Source organism: Mercenaria mercenaria, chromosome 12, assembly GCF_021730395.1.
Source record: "Mercenaria mercenaria strain notata chromosome 12, MADL_Memer_1, whole genome shotgun sequence".
In the NCBI taxonomy this organism is placed as follows: domain Eukaryota; kingdom Metazoa; phylum Mollusca; class Bivalvia; order Venerida; family Veneridae; genus Mercenaria; species Mercenaria mercenaria.
In genome coordinates, this window is record NC_069372.1 from 68,999,162 (window position 1) to 69,013,884 (window position 14,723).

Consider the following 14,723-nt stretch of genomic DNA (forward strand, 5'->3'; position numbering starts at 1 on the left):
GTGTTTTATAATTGTTTACCTATAGTTTGATGTTTCTTTTATCAAAATTAATGATATAATGAATTATCTGCAAACATTTTGGATAGTGGCCATCACATTGAAATTTGTCTCTACCTGAGCTTGAGGAAATACCATAAATTATACACAATTAAAAAAAAAAAAAAACCGCACGGTAAAAGTTGTTTAAAAATTGCAACACAGTGTGAAACACAGTCATCCTTAAGATTATACCAAGCAAATGCAATTTTTTAACATTACTATTAGGGGTCCAATACCTTAACCAGAGGCGGAGGAGAGTGGGGTGGGTGGGGAGTCCTGACCCTAAGTGCCTGTGGCCTAAGCAGTGTTCCTGGATTCTGTACCAGTATAAACCTGTTCTCCGCAAGTAGCTGCCAACTTCCCCACATGAATCAGAGGTGAAGAACGAATGATTTCAGACACTATGTCTTTATATCAAATTGTCATAGAGAACATACGCCTCACCCAAGGATAGATCTCATGACCCTGTGCACTGGCGCCAGATCAGAAAGAAAATGCCTCTGAACATGTTATATATCCTACCCCTAGGTATTCTATAAGAACCATGGTCGTGAACGGGAAAATATACTAACCCGTTTCAATCGCGCATTTCATACCTAAAACACGCAGTGGGGTAAATGTGTACTATGGATATCAAACAAGTGGTATTTGATGTTCCATTGTGTACCGGTCACATTTTTCAATACATCTTATCTTAGAAAAACAACGCGTAGTTTATAGTAATTTCAACATTACACAAAAAACTTGCTTGAACTTCCCTGGTGAAGTTCCGTTCTAGATTACAAAACCATTCTGATTGGCTGTTGTAAAAATGTATGTCAATCGTCATTTTACTACACGTGTTCGCTAAAATGTGAAAATGCAGCAAAATGTGCAAAAATGAATAAAATATACAGAACAGATGCAGGCCAATGTACGATTTCAAATTAAAGATCATATAAAAGATGAATTTCATTCATCATTTCGAGTTTTAGTGTAAAATTGTGATTTTTTTTAAAATCTGTTTTTGTTTGTTTACGTTTCGCCAAACATGTGCGCACTGCCGTGACCTCTAGACCGGATGTTCATTAGGGAAGTTCAAGCAAGTTTTTTCTGTAACGTTGACGAAAGCATAAAATATGTTGATAATCTCAGTAATATGGAATATTGAGACAATGTGACTGGTGCACGATGGAAGATAAATTATCGCTTGTTCAATATACTAGGTACCCATTCACCGAACTGCGCGTTTAAGTTGAGAAATGTACGATTGAAACGGGTTAGTGCACTTTTCCGTTCATGACCATGGTTCTTATAGAATACCTAGGGGTAGGGTACAACATGTACAGAGGCATTTTCTTTCTGATCTGGCGCCAGTGACCCTGTGATCCACAGATCTGCATTCTCCTGGTCAGCTACCAAGGTGAGCTTGACAAGGCTTGACAAGTGTAAGTTGAAGCGGCCTGAAACTGTCCTAAAATTGTTTATTCACACATTAAATACTGGTTGAAATGACGGACAATTTCATCCAGGTGAAAGCAAACCTTGCATACAAAATTTTATTGAAACTTAAAAGGTGCTGATAATATCCAGTTGCCCCCACAGGGGTTTTTTTTTTTATTTATCTGCTGCATTGTTTAGATGCATTAAGGGTAAATCTTTTACAATCTTCATTGCATCATCACTGAAGAAATACATCCATGGGATGATATTACAATAAATTATTGCAAGCACAATGGGACACAATGCATAATTCATTCTTGACCTTCAGGCAACACAAATGAAGATCTGAAAACCATTTAGAATTAGTTTGAAAAACAGTTTAAGCTTGTCACTTGCATAACCAATGAAAAACAAATAACAGTATCACCTTTCTCTGAAGAAATGTACCGCTTATTTTTGGGTCCAGCATAAAAGCCTGTAGACTTACAAAGTCTGTTGAGATCAAATAGTCTGTAATAATATTAATTTCTTCACACTGACACTAAATTATTTTCTCAGAAAAACATTTTCTCTCTAGGCTCATCTCAACAGTTAGAGACAGAGGCAAGAGATGTATTGTAAAAATTTTTAGAAAGTGGTGTCAGAGAGAATTGATTTTATGGCCAGGTGCTTTACATTCAGTGACTCTAACGACTGATGCCAGTCTAAAAAGCCTGAAGCATTAACTGCAAATTACAGAACAGTCACAAACACTAAACTGCAAATAACGGAACTGGTAACATACCAGGAATGACTTTATAACCCATCTGCTCTATATTTCCACTTAAATTAACTTTTAGCCTGCTGGCAGTGAGTGCTCCTGCCTTTGCAACCTGTGCAGACCAAGATCAGCCAAGTGCAAACTGATCATGGTCTGCACTGTTCGCTATTCAGTCACTAAATTTTCTGTGAACACCCCTTTGAATAATAAATGGTACTGCCTAAATTGAATGATGGACCAATCCATTATAGAAATGTAGCAAGGTAAAGGTTAATTAAGTTTCTTTGTAGCTGCATGCTCAGTAAAAAGGCATCTTATATGGAACAATAGCCGATAATTTCTCCAATTCGTCAGGGAAATCCTCGTATTTGTATTGATAAACCTTTGTTTTAGATGTTCTAATATATCCTATCATATGCCCCTTACCTTCTGATTTCCTCCTGTACCCATACATTGTTCCATTCACCTACATTTTCCGAGAACACTTGGGAAGTTTGAATACATTCGCAGTTTTTGGGATGACGGTATCCGCGGACCAACACAATTTTGCCCAGAAAATACAAATTACTTAAGTAAACGACAGTACAATCAAATGAAAAGTTAACCAAGTACCCTGTTCAACAAAGATATGTAATGAACTGGCAAAAAACAAAGCTGCTAAAACAGAGGATATCAAAATCTACGAAATGGCGCTGAACACGTACACATTCTTTAAAGGCGCTGTGCACGTACAGGAACAACTATTCTATTTTATATTATAGAAATACTAAAGTCGCTGCAAAGTTTCTGTATTTACACACACTGTATGATTGTTCTTCGTTACTGATAATATTGTGACATCTCAGCTTTAACAGGTCACCACTGTTTCACGTACCAATGCCAGATAATATATTTTTGGAAATCACAAAGATTCAGGCTTAGGTCTGTGGTATGTTATAGCACAAAATATGAATATTGGCAGAAAACTTGGATTTACCATGCGGAACAGGTTTAAAAAGCCATGTGAGTAGACAAAGCCAAATAAATATATCTGTTTTATTTTCCAACTTTATATCAGCCAAGTTTTGTAAGTATGTTAAGTAATTGATACAATCCCCTCCAAAGTTTTACAGCTGTTGTACCAAACCTTACAAAATGGTAATTCTGGTATAATCAGCAGATTAATTTGTAAACAAAGGTTCTCATTTACATTTTTTTTTTTTTTTTTTTTTTTTTTTTGTCTCAAAGTCAATCTCATTACACTGGGAATTTTCTCTTGTATTCTTTAAATTCCCCCCCCCCCTTCCCCACCAAAAAAAAAAAATGGAACCCATCTGGCAATGGGATAAGTAAGAAATTCAGCCCCTTGGGACTGGTAGTAGCTGTAGTTAAACGTAAGTCTGTGCCAGTTCTCTTCTATGTGTTAACAATGTAAAATATGACAATGTTGGCTTGAGTAACACTTGTGTTGAGACAGCGATCTTTATGTGACATCTTGTCAGTATCTTCACAGCTGTTACTGGGTTTAAAATCTAACCCAATGCACCTACATCAAAAAATGTGTTGTTTTTTCCCAAATATTTGAAAATTTTCTTTTTTTTTCACATATTCCAATCAAACCTCTTAGTAGATCTACATAATAGGGTCAAACAAACCATTCAAGACTTTGCTTTAAGTAATTTTCTTTTTTTTAAAAGAGTACACATTCTGAAATACACTGTTTTTTATACAACATGATTTTCCCTCTGTTTCAGTGGTTATGACGCAATCAGCCCTTAAAGAAGATATAAATTTAACAAAGACTGCACAAGAAAAGTTAGTGCTATCTAGTAAAAAATGTGAACTAAGACAAATCTGACATATTCAAGGGTCGTAACTCTGATACTGCTTGAAAGAGTTTAACCATTAAAACACTTCGTACATTTTATTAACCTTTAGCCTGCTGACTGCAAGTGACCTGCCTTTGCGATCAGTGCAGACTAAAATCAGCCTGCACATGATCATGGTCTGCACTGTTCACTATTCCATCAGTAAATTTTCAGTGAACAACACTCCTTCAAATAATAAATGGTACTGCCCAATTTGAAAGACGGACCAGCCCATTATAGAAATTTAACAGGTTTAAGGTTGAAGTTTTGTAGTTAAATGAAACTTCCATTTATATATTTTGTTTATGGTATCAGATTATACAAAAAGCAATTCTGTTTTGTTACTTCGTAATTGCTTATTTTCATGAGTACCGGAACCTATGTTTTGAACGTGAATTTTGAAGTATAGTATTTTTGTCACTTTTGCAATACGTCAAATAATCTCCAGATGTAAACAATCTACAATGGTGACTGTAAGCAGTATTTCTGCTATTTACCATAACTTGTATGTTTTGGTTCCACGAAGTATTAATTATCTTTCCACAAAATCATTAATTGTTTCTGTCTCAGTATCTTACAGCATTGTTTACATCCCTAAACAGATGTTTGCAAATGCGCCTAGGTTAAATGTGCTATTTTTTATAAGTGCTAAGTGTCATGGACAACAGTTAGTTGTTTTTCAATGTATTTCCCATCCTAAATCTTTGAAAGTACGCCAATGTTATCAATTTTTACTGCTTCAATATTGAAAACAAAATTATTTGACCATGTACAGGCAGATCAATTTCTTTCTGTAACGAAATTTAATTGTTCTTTGGGAAGTAGCTTTCACTGCTAAAGCACTGAGACCTCCAGTGTTTGAACGTGGTGGACGGATAGCTCAGTGGTTTGCACACTGGCCTTCCAATCCTGAGGTCGGGGGTTCGATCCCCGGCAGCTACTCAGGAATTTTCAGAAATGCTTTTCAGTGTTTCCCACCCAACTAGAGGTGTACTGGTCAGGAACCCAGGCAATCCTTGTGTGTATCAGTGCTATACGATGGGCACGTTAAAGAACCAGGCTGTCTATTCGCAACGAGCTAGGCTAAGTTAGCCGGAAAAGCCTGTATCTGATTTCTGATCTCTCTGTCATGGGGGCTTTGTCTCACTCTGTCCCTCTGGTCAGATCGCTCTGTGTCTGTACTAGTAGAGGATGAATTATGCGCCCTGTGTGGCTGCATTTGAACTATGTAAAGTGCCTTTGAACATGAAATTGATCATGAAAAGGGCGCTATATAAATCTGGTATAATAATAATAATAATAATAATAATAACAGCAAAACAGACTTGAGTCATCAGTGTTTACAGGAGCTTAAAATGGAGACAGAAGTGCAGTTTTACACATATTCAATACATTCTGTATTTTTTATACAAATAAATATTTCATTATTATTTTATGCTAACTGGTGAAATACTGAAAAATATCAGATATTTCTCTATATCACTCACAGTGCCGAACTTCTTTTTTTTCAGATAAAATTATCTCCCTTGAAATATATTCTTTAATCAACTCCCTTTGTTGCCTTTATAATTGCTGGTATCCTATTATTATCCTAATATTCAAGCCATACAGGAGACATGTACAGCTAGACAATCCTGTATAGGGCAAGCTAGCTATAATAAAATTTGCAGAAGAAACAATATTTTCAAAAAGTATATTTCTGTTGTATGTCATTTTATTAATTTCTATATTAAGTAAATGATCTTATCTGAAATAATAACTTTAACACCAATGCTGCTTCAGGACAAAGCTTACTTAAGCATGAGTTATCAACAATTTAATACAGAGATATAACAAGAGGGCCAAAATGGCCCTATATCGCTCACTTGTTATCACTGCACTTAAGGACAAGAAGATCAAAAAATCATAATCAAGATCAATCAAAAGAATTATGAGAAAATATAGTTGAAATTTTCTTAAAGTTACTTCAAATAAAATTATTTTCAAATCAGGCTAGTAGTTTCATGCCCGAAGGATTACATCAGAGGAGGATAGGAGCAAATTTTTGACTGATGGAGCCCAAAGGACAGGAATAACAAAGGGAAGAAATTAACAAGCGGGCCATAATGGCCCAATATCGCTCACCTGTTATCATTGCACTGATGGACAAGAAGCTATTTATAGTAACATAAAAGGGTAGTAATTAAAAAAAAATTATTGCAAGTGAACAAAAAAAGGATCTGCCAAATAAAAACAAGAGAACTGCAATGCAACGCAAATGCAGAGCAATATACACACAAAACAAAGTCATATGACCTTTGACCCTTAAGTGTGACCTTGACCTTGAAGTGAGTCATCTGAAACATGCGCTCTGCATGTCGTTTCGATGAGGTGAACATTTGTGTCAGGTTTCTTGGAAATCCTTCAAGGGGTTCAAGAGTTACAGAGCAGAAGGGATATTGCTAACCAACAGACAGACGGACACCGAGGCGATAACATAATATGTCCCTTTGGGCATATAAATAGGCATCAAGATCTTATGGTGATAAAAGTTGTGTGCAAGTTTGAATAAAATTAAATCATAAATGAAGCTGCTATTGTACAGACAAGGTCAAAATAGCTAACTTTGGCCCTTTCAGGGGCCATAACTCTAGAACCCATTATGGGATCTGGCCGGTTTGAGAAAGGAACCAAGATCTTATGGTGACACAAGTTTTGTGAAAGTTTGATTAAATTTAAGTCATAAATGAAGCTGCTATTGTGCAGACAAGGTCAAATAGCTAATTCTGGCCCTTTCAGGGGCCATAACTCTGGAACCCGTAATGGAATCTGGCCAGTTCAAGAAAGGAACCGAGATCTTATGGTGATACAAGTTGTGTGCAAATTTGGTTAAAATCAAATCATAAATGAAGCTGCTATTGTGCAGACAAGGTCAAAATAGCTAACTTTGGCCCTTTCAGGGGCCATAACTCTTGAACCCATTATGGGAACTGGCTGGTTCAAGAAAGCAACCGAGATCTTATGGTCACACAAGTTTTGTGCAAGTTTGATCAACACAATGCATATCCATATCGGCAGATTCTTTGCGAAATCTGCTATATCAGCGGTTTCTTCGCGTCGATACCAGCTATTCTTTACTATAAAAAAGTCCAAGTTGGTAGGGGAGGCGAAAAATCGAGCTGCCATCCATGATCATAGGTATGCTGCTCTAAAATAAGTAGAGCACGGAACATTAAAATGTCTTTACTATGTATTGTAGTGTTTACTTTTTAATTATCAGCTATTTTGCTCGCAAACACGATGAACTTTGTTGATGGTGTACTGAGATATGGAACACTAGCCCGACCTTTTCCAGTCTTTAACGACTTTTTGCTTTGATATCATACATATCAAGCGCACTATTTGTATTCATTTTTCAATATTCTTCCAAAAAATACTGACAAATAGGCCGAAATGTAAATGGAATTATTCAAAACCCCTTACTTTCGGTTTTGTCGGGGCGCCGGCGGTCTCTCTTGACGCCAGTTTTTGATGCACAGGCTGGTTCTTTGCATTACGCACAGACAGGCTCTATGCTAATGACTATTTGGATTAATTTATTTGGTGCGTAGATCTGACTTTTTACAATTGTCAACCTTCACGCCTTATTTCAAAACGTCAAAAACCAAGGTTAAAATGAGTTTGAAAAGTCCCAGGGCAGATTTAAAACCTTTGCAAATCTACTAAACCAAGAAAAGCTATTTTGAAAAGTTATTTCTCGGGTCTTAAATTTCTTCCACCATTGTCGGTTTTAGTTGTTCTACGAATGCAAAATTAAAGCTGCTTTTTTTTTTTCAAAGTACACAGACTGGGCAGGTTTTTGAAAATGGTAAGTTGTTTATTGTAAATAGGTTCGGTATCAATATTTTCTCACTTGTACAAACTTTACGATTTTATCAAAAAATCGATTAAGCCGAAATTCGTATATGTATTATCGTGATTCCACTGGACGGAATTGTCTTTGACAATCCGTCCAAAAACTATATTTACAATACCAGTTAAACAGGAGTACAGGTTTTCAAAGTTATCATTATCTCCTTTTACTTTATAAATTATCATTACCTCCCTTTAGCTTATGCAGTAGACTGCAAATATTATTTAGTTTTGCCTAAGATCAACAACCATCAAATGGAAATCTAAAAAAAATCTACTGAGTTTAAAAGAAATTTCCCTCTTTAAATGGAGGTGATCACAGAAAAGTAAAAGTGTATGGAAAAAAAAAAACGAGTATGCACTAAGGAATTGATTTTGTTCCTGAATTATGTCCTGTAGAATATAGTGTCCCTCATAGAATATATGAAAAGTGAATTATACCATTGATTATTGCTAAAAGGTGGTTAATCAGATTTTGGTCAACTAATGGTTTTGTTCAATACTTAATTAACTGATCATTTACACTGAGTTATTAATACCCATCAGATTTTCACTGGAAGTATTTTTAAAATTTGATACATGTATTCCTACCAAGATAGCATTATTTTAGCTTAAGTATAAAATCGAATAAACATATTTTGCTGAAGGAACACCATGAATATCAGCACTACTGTATTAAAGTTGTCAAAGATTTGCATTGACAAGTACATATTTTGCCAAGATAAATTAGAAATGCAAGTTTATGAAATTATTATTACCTCCCTTTGTCTATTTCAGTTGCACAACCAAAATAGGTTGAAAATAGATGAATTCCAAAGCTGCACACTGCCTTTTGTTTCAGGTATTTGAAATATCCCTATATTTATTTAAAGCAAATGTAAAAATGGAAATTATATTGAAATCAAAACAATATTAGACTGCTTTTTAATACTTTTATTTAAGAATTGAATGGTGTTTTTCTGCGGTTCATCGATGTATGAACTATCAGGAAGTTTACACCTAATTTTTACATAAACACCTTCGGTGTTTATGTAAAAATTAGGTGTAAACTTCCTGATAGTTCATACATCGATGAACCGCAGAAAAACACCATTCAATTCTTATAATTACAACTTTCAAATCTTCTTTAATCTGTTTCCTATTTGAAAAATCCAAACTTTTATACTGAAATGCAAGCTTTAAGAGTACTTGGGGTTACGCGTATTAATTTCGTCGTCATGGACGCAAGCGAACGACTCATTTGCATAAACGCAAAAGAAAGATGGCCGACATCAACGTCGCGATTGTGACGGTCTGGAGTTTTAGGCTTGATTAAATTAAAATCGGAGTTTTTGAGGTTGCTAGGCTGGAATTTGTGGTTTAACATCTGTAACTTTTATCAAAGATATTCTATTTTTATGAATATAACGTTCAAGAAATTCATTCGAAAGGATGATTGGAGAAAACACGTGTCAGAGTCGATCAGTCAGACACTGACAGCTGGAATTTGGAAATTCTATTTTTGGAAACTGGAGCAAGGAAAAATTTGAATCCATGATAGCGATAGGTAAGGAATTTAATTCATTATATGTCTGTTTATTGCAATAAAAAGTATCTACATTTCACAAATCAATAAACGTGGAAAAACTCCACAAATTGAACATTTTTTTTGGCAAATTTTGCATGGCCTTAAATTAAATTTAATTACTAAATTAATTCATCTGTTCACATGTGTTTTTTATATCAATTTATTTCTGTCAACAAGTCAACAAGTATTATGTACCCGTGTTCTGTGAATTAGATCAGGTATGGAAAATTTAGCACTGGGACAATGAATTGTTACAAGCTAACAAAGTGAACATAATTCTGAATCTGTTTTTCAAATTGAAATTGTGTTTTCAGTTTTAATAACTGAAGAATCTGAGCTTAATTTTGAGTATTTAGGGTACTTTGCAGAGTGAATGTGCAGTTGTTAAATGTTCATGAAGACGGATAAACATTCCCATTCCGGAATCTTGTCGGCACATGGTGTTTTTTATCTTCATAGGTTGGATTTGGACTTTCCGAGATGGGAACCGGAACTGCATTTGAATTTAGCTGAGAATTTTCCTTGGTGCCAGTTGATAATCTGATGAGGATTTTTGACATTCATTTTCTGCTCTGTTGTCTTTTCTCTGCTGTATGACCAAACAGATGCTTCATTTAAAAATCGTTACGATATCCGGTCATAAGCATTATACGCCGGAGCTCACATCCGGCATCATCTAGCCCCTTGGTTGCACTAGCGTGAAGGCAGTGTGCAATGTATCAGAAAATGCAATAGTACCGTACAATAACGAACAGTCTTCGATGTTTATGTCAATTAGTCGTAAACTTCTTGACAGTTTATACATAATGGACTGCAGAAAAGTAACATTCAATTCTTATATCTGTGTGAAATGTTTAGTATTGATTTTTTTTATTAGAAGCTAATTTTGTTTAAAAAATGGAATTGAAATTATTTGAAAACAGAGTTACCGTGTGTCAAGACGTGAAGACGCGATAATTCTAGAAATATCGCCCATAAAACTGGCGAACTTTTTTATGCTGACTGGTTTAGTGTTGTACCAAATCTGACAAACATGTTTACATGGCAAAATAGCTTTTAAGCATTTGGGTCACAGTGAGCATACAAGCCTTCAAGTTCTGAAAGGACAATTTTCACTGTCACCTTCTATAGCATAAATTTTCTTTTCATTTGCGACGTCACTTTGATTTTATTTTTCTTTCACTTCATGGGTCAGAGAAATGTACTCCCTGCCTTCCTCATCAGCACAAATCTGAAGGCTGTTGGGGTTCAGCTGTGGGTGAAATTCAAGATACCTGCAGTACCGGAATCAAACATTTTTTTCTACGCCTAATTTGTATTTGTTTATGACCATGCTTGTTAAAAATTAAAATAGGATTTTATGTAATATTTTTGTGAGAATTTAAGTGGGCTAATTAGAAAAAGATGGTAAATCAGCTTTAATGCATAGTTGATTTAGTAGAATGATTACTGAAAATCCCATTACCAATTTTTTTTCCCATCTTAACGTTCCGTTTTATCTGTATAAACCAGAAATCGAAAAATAATCTTATATTTTTGCAGTTCCACTGGCCAGATAGCTCAATTGGCAGAGCAACCCAACACTGTGGAAATTACATATGGTAATTTGTGTTTTGGGGAGGTTCCAGGTTCGAATCCTGGTCTGGCTGTGCAAACTGTCATGTTGTCAAGACAAGATTAACTTTCTTCAGTTTCTATGGAAGATACCGAGAAAGTATAAAGATGGATTTTTTACTTAATGTGTATTAACAGCAATTATAAACAGTGCTCGAAAGGAAAGTATGTTAAACGAACGAAGTGTCGAAAGTTATAAAAAGAGTTTATTAGAGTTATAAGAGTTTATTAATTATGGTGGCACAGATTTGCCATAGATGTTTTGATATTTATACGCATATTTAACACATGCACATTTATTAGTCCATGTATCGCAATAGTAACCTGCAATAGAACAGACCGGATTAAGTTTTTCAGCAATACTGTATCAATAGTATGGCAATAGTCAAAATTTGCCTCAATAGTCACCCCTAGTCTTGGGGGTATATCTCTTTGATTTTTTCAATTTCTCCTGGTGACAAGTTTTTAAAATCTGTGGGGAGCAGCAGTTTGTGTTACATGTATATATTTAGCTTCAACATATAACAGTTTCTAGCTGTTCTCCCCCCCCCCCCCCCCCACTCCCCCAGGACTTCACTTTCACTTTCGTCTTTGGTGACAGCTGTAGACTCTGTGTTGTTTGTGGTTTCACTTTCACTTTTAGTTTTACTTTCGATTTCAAGTTCATCCTCGAAGGGCCTCAATGTCCTCGGGAATTTCTTCTTGACTACTTTCATTTGGCTCATACAAAGTGACAAATAATTGCTTAAACAAAACAAAATCTGATTGTTGTTGTGCAGACCAAGTTTACAGACCGTGAGAACGGTAGATAGATGCGGCAGTAATTATCTATGTTTATCGGATATATAAATGTTTAATAAAATATTAAAAGGGAGTAAATAAAAACAAATATAATTCCTATTACAGTATATCTTTATTTTTTGTTCCATGATTTATGGTCAGAAAATGTACTAAATCGGCGAATTGAAACTGAAAGTGCGCGACCCAGAAACGAAAAAGTAGTCCGTAGAATTATGAATATTAATTAGATCTAATGAATACGTGACGGCTTCATTGAGAAATGAAAGTTGGTCACGTGTGCTGAAGTAGCCAATCAGAAACGCGCAAATCTATGAATTGAGTAATAGTTGTAATTATATTAAAGTGAGGTAATTATACAATTTCATAAAAAGTAATGAAATATACATTTCCAATAGGGATTTAACTCAATGTAATGGGTCTTTTTGTTCCTTAAATAAATCTCTAACAGAATATATGAAAACTGAAAAATGTCATAAAATGTGCTCAAAATAATTTGATTGACCACCTTTAAACAAGATTGACTACCTTTATTTTTCTAATATTTAGCCCTGTTAGATATTCTTGGCAAAATGACAAAATGCCCTCTACAGTTGGATTCGATCCTTAAAAGAAATTACAAAATGTGTGCAAATTAAGCAATAAAAAGCCAGATAAACAAATGCACCATTCAAAATAAGTGTCATAACCTCAAGGTAAAATTCAATGTAACAGTTGGTGTTGCCTTATAAATAACATAGTTTATATAACCTTAAGACACAATCATTAAAACAATTATACACTATGACTTACCTCCAACACAGATTACTTAACAGCTCTTTGATAAAACATTAACTTGTAATTATATATATAGATATATTGTAAGCTCTACTTTCGGGTGATTTCTAAAATTCCTGCTAAAATATTGGGGTATCATTAACAATACAAAAGACATGTCAAATACAAAACATTGTAATCATATGTCATGAATTCAGCGTTATTCAAGCGTTTCCACAGAACAGAAATTACAATATTATCATATTGTTATAAAAGGAGAGCTGCATACCATATTGAATAGTGTCAAATTACTCCTTTAGTATACCTTAACATACAAATTAGGGCAAGGTGTATTTACAATTACATTGTGCATGCATCCTTAACAAGTTACCATGCCAACAAGTATAGGACAAGGAAATTCTTCATAGTGTAATTTAATCAAATTTTTAACCATATGAAGGGCACGTAACTGTTAATAAATCTGTCCTATCTGGTCCATAACAATCCCAACCAAAGTTTTATGGAAAATGCTCATTCTGCAGAAATGGGAAAGAAAATTGTTCTAATGTTAACAGTGAAACACAGGGTTTTTTGTTTGGTTTTTTTTGTTTGTTTTTTTCAGACAACCTTGTTTGATCTGGCTCATAAACTAATGGTATATAATATATGGACTGGAGAAGAACTGAAGGTGTTAGGCCATGAATAGGCTTGGGACTGATTACATGCAACAGTAATTGATTACACTACAATTACTTTGATATTTTCTAATTACAATTACATTTGATTGCTCTAAATTTGCATCAGTAATTGCTTACATTACATTACATTACATTACTTGCACTCAAGTCATGATTACATTTGATTACTTTCATTGGACGACAGAAATATAGGCATATATAACTGAATATAAAAAAGTTCAATTTCCATGTCTAAACAGCAGTAGACGTCAGAGTTTTTTTAAAATAATTTTAATTTTTCATTGCAAGTGCTTTCAATTGTATGTAAACATTTTGAAAAAATAGCATTTCTGATAAATCAAGAGCACACAACTCTGAACCTATAATTACAATAAGATCTATCATTAAGTATATATATCAGAATAACTCCATCATCAACAAGAGCCATGTTTGACACTGCCACCTCCCTGCCGAAGCAAATGTATTGAGTAGAAGTTGGACAATGTATCATATGCATAATAAAAAAGAATGTTGCTGAGAATACTATGTACGCAATAGTTACAATTTATACACACTGCAGTTCCTTAACTTATTTTCAACATCTTAGTGAAGTTTAAATTAATTTCTTTCAAAAATTTCAAGTTAATTAATTAAAGGGAGATAATTAAAAAAGAAATGTAGAGTTATTGTTCTTGCACTGTGCACTTCCTCTCTATGTAAAATGTTAATGTGAAAAGTTTTAATGAAACCCCTCCAGTAGTTTTGGAATTCTGCTCCTGTCAAAGAGGTATGAATAAATTTATACCAAAACCAGTAATGCATTACATGTGAAATGTGTTGCTAATGATACCAGTAATTACTACATACTTATATTAGGCATGTATAAATCTGCATCATTCTTATTCTTACATTATACTATAGCAGCCATGTATAAATGTTCACTGTAAACTTTGTGTATGTGGTTTAAATCATCATAATAAGAAATAAATTGAATTAAAACAAAGGTCTAAATGTTGCTCTGCTGAGGACCTTAACTTTGCTTCTGACCCAGTTTGGTGAAAACATCTATTATGCAGTTCATTTCATTTAAAGGCGGTCTTATTTTTTGCTATGATGGCCTACTTTCGTAATTATGTGGCTTTAATAACACGAGAGAGATCCAATACAAGAATACTACAGATCAAGTTGGGCATACAAACCAAGTTAGGCGAAGATCCATTAATTTTGCAAGTTCCTGAGAAGTACCCCAGTACTTTAAACGGTCACAATGACTTTGTTTAAAATGCGGCTACCACATTTTTTGTCAATTCAAATGTATCTATTTCCTGTTACTTCCTTTACCTGGTAATTTA

General features: G+C 34.4%; 1 protein-coding gene across 4 annotated transcripts in view; it reads right to left on the reverse strand.

The window, feature by feature from the left end:
- LOC123533706 (uncharacterized) overlaps positions 1-14,723 on the reverse strand; it is a 363,176-nt gene that overhangs the window by 341,028 nt on the left and 7,425 nt on the right. For 2 of the 4 annotated variants that reach the window (XR_008366543.1, XM_045315494.2), the window contains exon 1: positions 12,731-12,906. The exons of the other annotated variants lie outside the window; for them this stretch is intronic. The gene's annotated coding sequence lies outside the window, so the exon portion shown is untranslated. Of the gene's footprint in view, positions 1-12,730; positions 12,907-14,723 lie in introns of those variants that run through there. 4 annotated transcript variants of the gene reach the window in all.